Raw genomic sequence first — 9068 nt, 5'->3', positions numbered from 1 at the left:
GCAATTGTAAACGGAATTGTTTTTTGTATTTCTTTTTCTGAGATTTCATTGTTAGTATATAGGAATGCAATGGACTTTTGTATGCTGATTTTGTTGCCAGCAACTTTACTGTATACATTGATTGATTCAGCTTTTTGGTGGAGTCTTTAGGGTTTTGTATATATAGCATCATGTCATCTGCAAACAGTGATATTTTAACTTCTTCATTCCCAATTTGGATGCTTTTTATTTCTTTCTCTTGCCTGATGGTTTTGGCAAGGACTTCTGACACTATTTTGAAAAGCAGAGGAGATAGGGGACAGCCCTGTCGTGTTCCTGAACGTAGAGCAAAGGGCTTCAGTTTTTCACCATTAATTATGAGATTAGCTGAGGGCTTGACATAGATGGCCTTTATTATGTTAAGGTAATTTCCTTCTATACCTATTTTATTGAGTGTTTTAATCATAAATAAATGTTGTATCTTGTTAAATGTTTTTTCTGCATACATTGATATAATCATATGATTTTTGTCCTTTATTTTGTTTATGTGATGTATCACATTGATGGATTTGCGGGTGTTGAACCATCCTTGTGCCCCGGGGATGAACCCCACTTGGTCATGATGAATAATCTTTTTAATGCATTGTTGTATTCGATTTGCTAAAATTTTGTTTAGGATTTTTGTATCAGTATTCATCAGAGATATAGGTCTGTAGTTTTCTTTTTTGTGTTGTCCTTACCAGGTTTTGGTATCAGGGTAATGTTGGCCTCATAAAATGAGTTGGGGAGTACTGACTCTTCTTGAATTTTTTGGAAGAGTTTGAGCAGGATTGGTATTAGATCCTGTTTGAAGGTTTGCTAGAATTCACTAAGGAAGCCATCTGGTCCCGGACTTTTGCTTTTGGGAAGGTTTTTGATGACTGATTCAATTTCTTTACTGGTGATTGGTCTGTTTAGATTTTCCAGTTCTTCATGGTTCAGCCTTGGAAGGCTATATGTTTCTAAGAAGTTGTCCATTTTTACTAGGTCACTGAATTTGGTGGCATATAGTCCTTCATAGTATTCTTGAATGATCCTCTGTATTTCTGTGGTGTCCGTGATTACTTCCCCTTTTTTTTTTCTGATTTTGTTAATTAGTGTCTTCTCTCTTTTTATCTTAGTGGGTCTAGCCAAAGGTTTGTCGATTTTATTGATTTTTTTCAAAGAAGGAGCTCTTTGTCACATTAATTTTTTTCTATTGTCTTTTTGTTCTCTATTTCATTAAGCTCTGTTCTGATTTTTGTTATTTCCTTTCATCTGCTGACCTTGGGTTTCACTTGTTCTTCTTTTTCTATTTCTTTGACGTGTAACATGAGGTTATTTATTTGGGATTTTTCTTGTTTATTGAAATAGGCCTGTTATGAAATAAATTTCCTTCTTAAAACTGCTTTCGTGGCATCCCAAAAATTTTTTTAGGATGTATTTTCATTGTCATTTATTTCTAGATATCTTTTGATCTCTCCTCTAATTTCTTCTTTGACCCAGTTGTTCTTTAAAAGTATGTGGTTTACTCTCCATGTATTTGTGTTTTTCTTGCTTTCTTTTCGCAGTTGATATTTAATTTCAAAGCCTGATGATAAGCGAATATGCTTGGTATGATTTCAATCTTCTTAAATTCGCTGAGGCTGCTTTTATGCCCCAATATATGGTCTATCCTTGAGAATGTTCCATGTACACTCGAAAAGAATGTATAGTCTGATGTTTTAGGATGAAGTGCTCTATATATGTCAATTATGTCCATTTCATCTAATGTGTCATTTCGGGCTGCTATTTCATTATTTATTTTCTGTTTGGATGATCTATCCATATCTGTCAATGATGTATTTAAGTCCCCTAGTATAATTGTGTTTTGGTCAATTTCTCACTTCAGTTCTGTTAGTAGTTGCTTGGTATATCTCGGTGCTCCCTGATTGGGAGCATAAATATTGATGACTGCTATGTCTTCCTGATGTATAGTCCCCTTTACCATTATGAAATGTCCATCTTTGTCTTTTGTTATCTTTTTCACCCTGGAGTCTGTTTCATCTGATATCATTATGTCTACACCTGATTTTCTCTGGGTATGATTTGCTTGGAGTGCCAATTTCCACCCTTTCACTTTGAGTCTATGCTTGTCCTTGTAGCTGAGATGTGTCTCTTGTAGACAGCATATGGTTGGGTTTAGTTTTTTGATCCAATTTGCTACTCTGTGTCTCTTTATTGGTGAGTTCAGTCCATTTACATTTAGGGTGATTTTTGATATGTGAGGATTTCCTGTCATTCCATCTTCAGTTTTCTGGTAAGGCTGTGTCTCCATTGTTTCTTTGCCTTTTTGTTGTTGTCTGTCGTTTCTGTGTGGTGGTATTCTATGATGTTTCCCTCTGTTTCTTCTTTTATTACAGTATATATTTCACTTCTGGATTTTTTTTTGAGTGGTTACCCTTAAGATTATGTAAAAGAAAGTTTGATATTTAGAGTATTCCTTTTTCTTCAGCACGCTTACTTTCTCCATTCCTGTATTCTGGTTCAGGGCTTTACGCTCACCCTTTTTATGTTTTGGTTGCCACAAATTGTCCTTGTTGATGGTGGTCAAATAGCCTCCTTTAATATTTCTTGTAGTGCAGGTCGTGTATTAGAAAATCCCCTCAGCTTCTGGATGTCTGGAAAGGTCTTTATTCCTCCTTCATATCTAAAGGAGATCTTTGCTGGATATATTATTCTTGGCTCATGGTTTCTCTCTTTTAATAGTTTGAATATTTGGTTCCACTCCCTCCTGGCTTGTAGAGTTTCTGCTGAAAAATCTGATGATAATCTAATGGGCTTTCCTTTGTAGGTTACCGTCTTCTTTTCCCTGGCTGCCTTGAGGATTCTTTCTTTGGTGTTAATTTTAGACAGCTTCAATACAATGTGCCTTGGAAAAGGCCTGTTGGGATTGAGGTAATTAGGTGTTCTATTTGCTTCTTGGATTCGAGGATCCAGTTCTGTCCACAAATTTGGGAAGTTCTCATTAACAATTTCTTTGAGTATATTCTCTGTTCCCTTCTCTCTTTCTTCTCCTTCTGGTATGCCCATTATTCTTATATTGCTCTTTCTGATGGAGTCAGAAATTTCTTGTAGCGTTTTTTCATTTCTTTCAAGTCTCAAGTCTCTTTCTTCTTGCATGTGTAATTTCCAGGTTTCTATCTTCGATGTCACTGACTCTTTCCTCCATCTGGTCAACTGTACTACCTAAGCTGGTTATTTCATTCTTAATTTCTTCTATTGAGTTCTTAATCTCTAGAAATTCCATTTGGTTCTTTTTTGAAATTTCAATCTCTTTCGTAAAATGCTCATGTTGCTCTTTGATTGTGTTTCTGAGTTCATTAAATTGCCTTTCTGTGTTTTATTGCATCTCTTTGAGGTTTTTCAGAACTGCAATCTTGAATTCTCTATTATTTAAGTCACATATTTTCATATCTTTAAGTTCCTTTTCTGGCAGCTTTTCACTTTCTTTCTGAGCTGTCTTGTTGTCTTAGTTATTCTTGGCAATTACTGATTTATTATTTCTCTTCCTAGACATCTACAAGAGTGGTTTCTGCAACAGGTTGCTAGGAAGAGGTCTTTCTTATGTTTTCCAATACTTGTTGGAAGAATGTTTTATTTTCTCTCTGACTGCAGCCTTTTTTTCCTCTTTGACACAGTAGTGCTATATTTTCTCTGCACTTTTCTAGCTTCTCACACAATGGGAGGATTCCCTGGGAGACGGGCCTCTCCTCTGTTAACAGTTCACCTGGGTCATAGGGCGCCATGTCCTTGTGAGGGTGCGGAGAGTTTTTGATGTTCTAAAGCTCTTTCTGCACCCGATTCAGAGCCCATATATTTCAGCAGTTCTGTTTACTCCTGTAGGGATCCGCCCAGATAGGTGGGGCCAGGTGCGGGGTGAGTTGTGAGAGGTGGCCCAGAGTAATGGCGGCGACCACCACCACAGCCAGTCCCGCTTCCACAGCTCCCTCCTCTTTGCCAGAACTAGTTGGGCTGCAAATCTGTGTCTGCTGTCCACAGTTCTCAGAACAGGAAAAATCCTGTTTTTTTTGATCTGACACTGCTACTTTATAGCTTCTAGCACCGGGCAGGTGGGGGCGGGGTGAGCTCTGGGAGGGTAGGGAGTGGCGGTTAGTCTCAGTGCTAAGGCTTCCGTTCTCCACTCGGCAGTGAGGGCTTAAACCACAGTTTTCAGCCTTCTTCCCTCAGTCTTTGCTCCGAGGTGTCTGCCATGAGCGTTGGATTCAGCCGTGTTATATGCTGCCCCCTCAGCCCTGTGGGCCATAAGCAGAGCGCTAGCAGTCCAAGTTCTTTTCTCTCGCGCAGCTGCAGTAGTTCTGGGATGCAACGAGCTCGGAGCACTGAGCTAGGTCTGCGTCCTGCGCCCGTGCCTCTCTGTCCCTGCACTTCTCCCTTCCCTCCTCCCCTGCTGGCGCGATTCGCCCACCTGGAGGTGAATTCCGTAGTGGACCTCTTCGTCTTGCCTGTCTGCTGTGCAGGGAATCCTTTGTGGAGTTATTGTTGTCCGATTAGTTGTAAATTCCAGGAGAGCTAACAGAGGCTCACCTCACGCGGCCATTTTGATCAGCCGGTTGTGTTATTGTTTTTACACTCAGCATTGGATAATGGTTACTTATTAATTTCCTTTTTTTTGATTAAATTCTAATGATAATATATGCATTTGACAAATAAGTGATAAATTGGGCAATTATAAAACAGAAAAAAGTGGATACTCGCAATAGCATAAACTCAACTGATATCTCAATGTATTGTATTGTGTTCGTTCTTTCTTTCATATGCATTGCATTTGTGTGCATGTGTTTGTGTTTGTGTGCTTGTGCACAGGGGGTTTTTACTATAAATTTCAACTGACATGACCTTTACATGAAATTTTCTTGTGGTATGAAATTTTTCTTTTATCCGTGCTTTTCTCAGGTCTTTTATAGCAAGGGCACTTGAAATGTCATTAAATATACCTAAGAAGACTGGATTTTATATTAAGTAATAATTTGACAAAAACTTTTTACATGACCATTAAAGGTAGGACATTCAATCATTCCAGCATGTATATATCGAGTTGTGTCTATTTCAATAGAAAAATGGTATCTTACAATAAATATTCCTTTGTAACTTTCAGTTTCATTAAATTTATTGTGTGGCCATTTTTTTAAATTTCTGTGAATTTTAAAAGTAACCCTTGTTCTTTTTCAAAAGTTCATTCCTTAAAACAAATATAATTAAAACATGTAGGCTCTACCTTGTATTCTTTCCCCCCAGCTTTACGGAGATATAATTGACATATTCTCTACCTTGTACTGTATTTTTAGAGGTAAATCCATCCTATTACTAGCTTGCTTAGAAGTCTTCCAGATGCATTGCTTTGTGTATATTCACTCTTTAGAATCCAAATGTGTTTGTTTGTAGGTAAGCATAAGGTTGGAAAAAACAGTCTTTCATTTTCTGTTTCTTTTTCTTAGCAAATTGAGAGGTTTTGGTCTTTAAGAATCAATAATTCTATTTTTTTTCTAAATCAATAGTATGAGATAATGAAGTTTGGAATTTAGTTTTTATGAAGTCTGAAGAACTTTTGCTTATATGTTTGTAGGTGTATGTGTGTGTATGAAATCCAAAACTTTAGATGTACACAGAAGCATGAAAATGTGACCCATAATCAAGGGAAAAATTAGTCAATAGAACCTGGCCTAGGTATAGCTGGATAAATTGAATGAACAAAAAAGGATTTTAAGAGAGCTCTTACAAATACATTCAAAATTTAAAGGCAAATCAGACCATAATAAGGGAACAAAACAGAAAATTACATAAACAAATAGAAACTAAAAATCAGAACTATATGGAAATTCTAAAACTGAGACATTATATGAAATGAAAACTACACTGAATGCTGAATGGAATATTTAACACTGTATAAAATATATCAGTGAATATGAAACAACAATAATCTACCAGTCTTAAACACAATAATAAAAAAGGCTAAAACGATGGAAAGCCTCAGTGAACTTCAGGCTAATATTAAACTAACTTTCATGTACTCTGAGTTCATGAAGGAAAGAAAGAAAATGCAGAAGGGCAGAAAAATATTTGCAGAAATATAAGTAAACAATTTACTTGATTGAATAAATTTTATAAATGTTCTGATAGAAGATCAAATATCCCAAATGACACAAATAAACCAAAATAAGGAAAAACATAATCAAATTACTGAATATCACTGATATAAAGAAAATCTTAACAGTAGGCTGAATAAAAAGACTGATTACACAGAGGGGAACAGCTGTAAGAATGACAGATGACTTCTCATTAAATTTGATGCAAAGTAGTGAAAGGAATATATATGATCTATAAATTGCTGTTAGAAAAATCTGTAAATCTATAATTTTCTATGTAGAAAGAATTAGCTTTCAAAAGTTAAGGCAAAATAAAGATATTTTCAGGCAAACAGAAGCTGAAAGAATTTGTCACAGGCAGAGCTGCTCTAGAATAAATGTTAAATGAAGGTCTTCAAGCTGAAGTTTAATGATAACATGTGGAAACTGGACTATAAGAAGAGAAGAAGATTGTTGAAAATAGTAAATACATGTATAAAATATAATTGATAGTTTCTTAATTTCTTTAAAGGAAACTATGTAAAAGAAATATAATAACAATATATTGTGGTATTTAAACATGTAGCCGTAAAATGTCTGTAAATAAAACTAAAAGATTTGAGCAGGGAAGTATCCTCTTATAACTTTATTGCATTATGTGAAGATTATTTGAAAGTAGAATATAATAAAAGTTTCAAAATTTAAACTCTAGCATTTATCACAAATAGTGGTATATGGCATAAGTCAAGAGAGGCAATAAAATGATATGTTAAAAAGCACCCAAGTAATTCAAAAGATGACACAAAAGGAGAAAAAAGAAGAAAGACCAATGGCACTAATAGAAAAGATAGCAAAATGGTAGGTATAAACCCAACCACGTTAATATTAAATATAAATGAAATAACTTCAAGTAAAAGTCAGAAATTGCCAGTATGGACAAGTAAGAAATATCCACCATATGATGTTTAATGTATACTAAATCTGAAAATCATGGCTAGACTAAAATTAAACAGATGGAAAAGTTATATCATAGAAACACCAATCAAGAGAAAGCTAAGGTAGCTATATAAATGTCATGACAGCAGATTTCACAATAAAACATATTATCAAAAATAAAAAGGGATATTAAATAATATCATAATAATAAAAGTTAAATCTGTCAAGGAACATTGTTAGACATATATGATTAAAACAGTTTCAAAAACTGTTAAGAAAATACTGACAACTAAAGAAAAATATATAAATCCACAATTATTGGCAATTTCATAATCTTCTCTCAGTAATTATAAGAGCAAGTAGACAAAATATCAGTAAAGATAGAGGAGACTTGAACAACAGTATCAACCAAATCAATATCATTGACTTACAGATACACTCCACAAAACAATGGAAAACTATATTCTCTTTAAATGCACATAGAACAATCACCAATAAAGATCATATGCTTCAGAATAAAAACAAGTGTCAAACATTTTTAAAGTATTGAAATTATTCAGGATATGTTTTCTGACCATAACAAAAATAAATTAAAAATGAAAAACCAAAGATATTGGAAAGTCTCCAAATATTTTGAAATTAGACAACATATGAGTTAAAAAAGAGAAATACAATGGGAATTTTAAAACATTTTGAACTGAAAACAAAAATATATTACAATTTGTGGGATGTAGGTAAAACAGTGCATAGATATAAAAGCTCTAAAATGGTTATATTAGAAAAATAGAATGTTTTAAAACCAATGATTAAAGTTTCTACTTTAAGGAGTTCAGAAATCAAGAGCAAATTAAGTCAAATAAAGCAGAAGAAAAGAAATAATGAATATAAAAGCAAAAAATAATAAGTTAGAAAATGGACAAACAATAGAAGTGGATTAATGAAGTTATAATATGTCCTTAACTTTTCATAATCTACTTAGAGTTAAATTTTCACCACTTCATGAAGAATATAGAATCCTACAACAATAATGGTCCTATTCTGACTCCAAAACTGTTAGAAATAAATTTTTGTTATTCGTAAAAAAAAAAAAAAAATGATCCATTTACCATTCCTCAGTGGCCTTTATTGGTATAGTTGTCATATGTAATTCATCTATATACATTGTAAACTCCACAAAATAATGTTATAATTTTCGGTTTAATCATGTGTATATAATTTATAGGAACAAAGTAGAAATATAATCTTGTGTATTTACCCAGATATTCCAAATTTTGGATGTTCTTCATTGGCTCCAATAGATCTGTATAACCTTCTGTGTCATTCTTTCTCAGCCTAAAGAATGTCCTATAGTATTTATTTTAGTGCATATCTGCTGGTGACAAATTATCTTTTGTCTGAAAACATTTATTTCACCTTCATATGTGAAGGATATTTTCAATGGCTACAGAATTCTGGGTTGATTTTTTGTCTTGACAGCACTTTCAAGAGGATGTTACATTGTATTCTAGCCTCCATATTTACTGATGAGAAATCCATAGTTACATGAATGAGACATGTAATATATGACAGTGGTGGCATTTCAAGTCTATGGGTAAATGACTGCCTTTTCAATAAGTAGTCTTGGGACTATTGGGTATCCATGTGTACAAATGAAACTTTACTTCTCCCTCACACTCTTATATAAAAAAATCAATTCCAGAGTCATTTTTCAGGTAGTCAGAGAAGGTAAATTTATCACAAACCTGCATTGGTGCTATGGCAAGCCCAAGAAATGGTGGAGGGCTTCAATGGATTTGTTAGGTGAGGCTGACTCACTAAACGGATTGGAAACTATGGCCCACAGACTAAATCTGACCAGTGACCTGTATTTTTGAGGCCTAAAAGCTAATAACAGCTTTTACATTTTTAAATGATTATTTTTAGAAAAAAAAACAATATGCAATAGAGACCATGAAAGGCCTGAAAAGCTTGAGTTGCTCACTATCTGGCCCTTTACAGAAAGAGTTTCCT

This window comes from Rhinolophus hipposideros, assembly GCF_964194185.1.
Source record: "Rhinolophus hipposideros genome assembly, chromosome: X".
NCBI lineage: Eukaryota > Metazoa > Chordata > Mammalia > Chiroptera > Rhinolophidae > Rhinolophus > Rhinolophus hipposideros.
Note: the sequence above shows the minus strand (reverse complement) of the source record.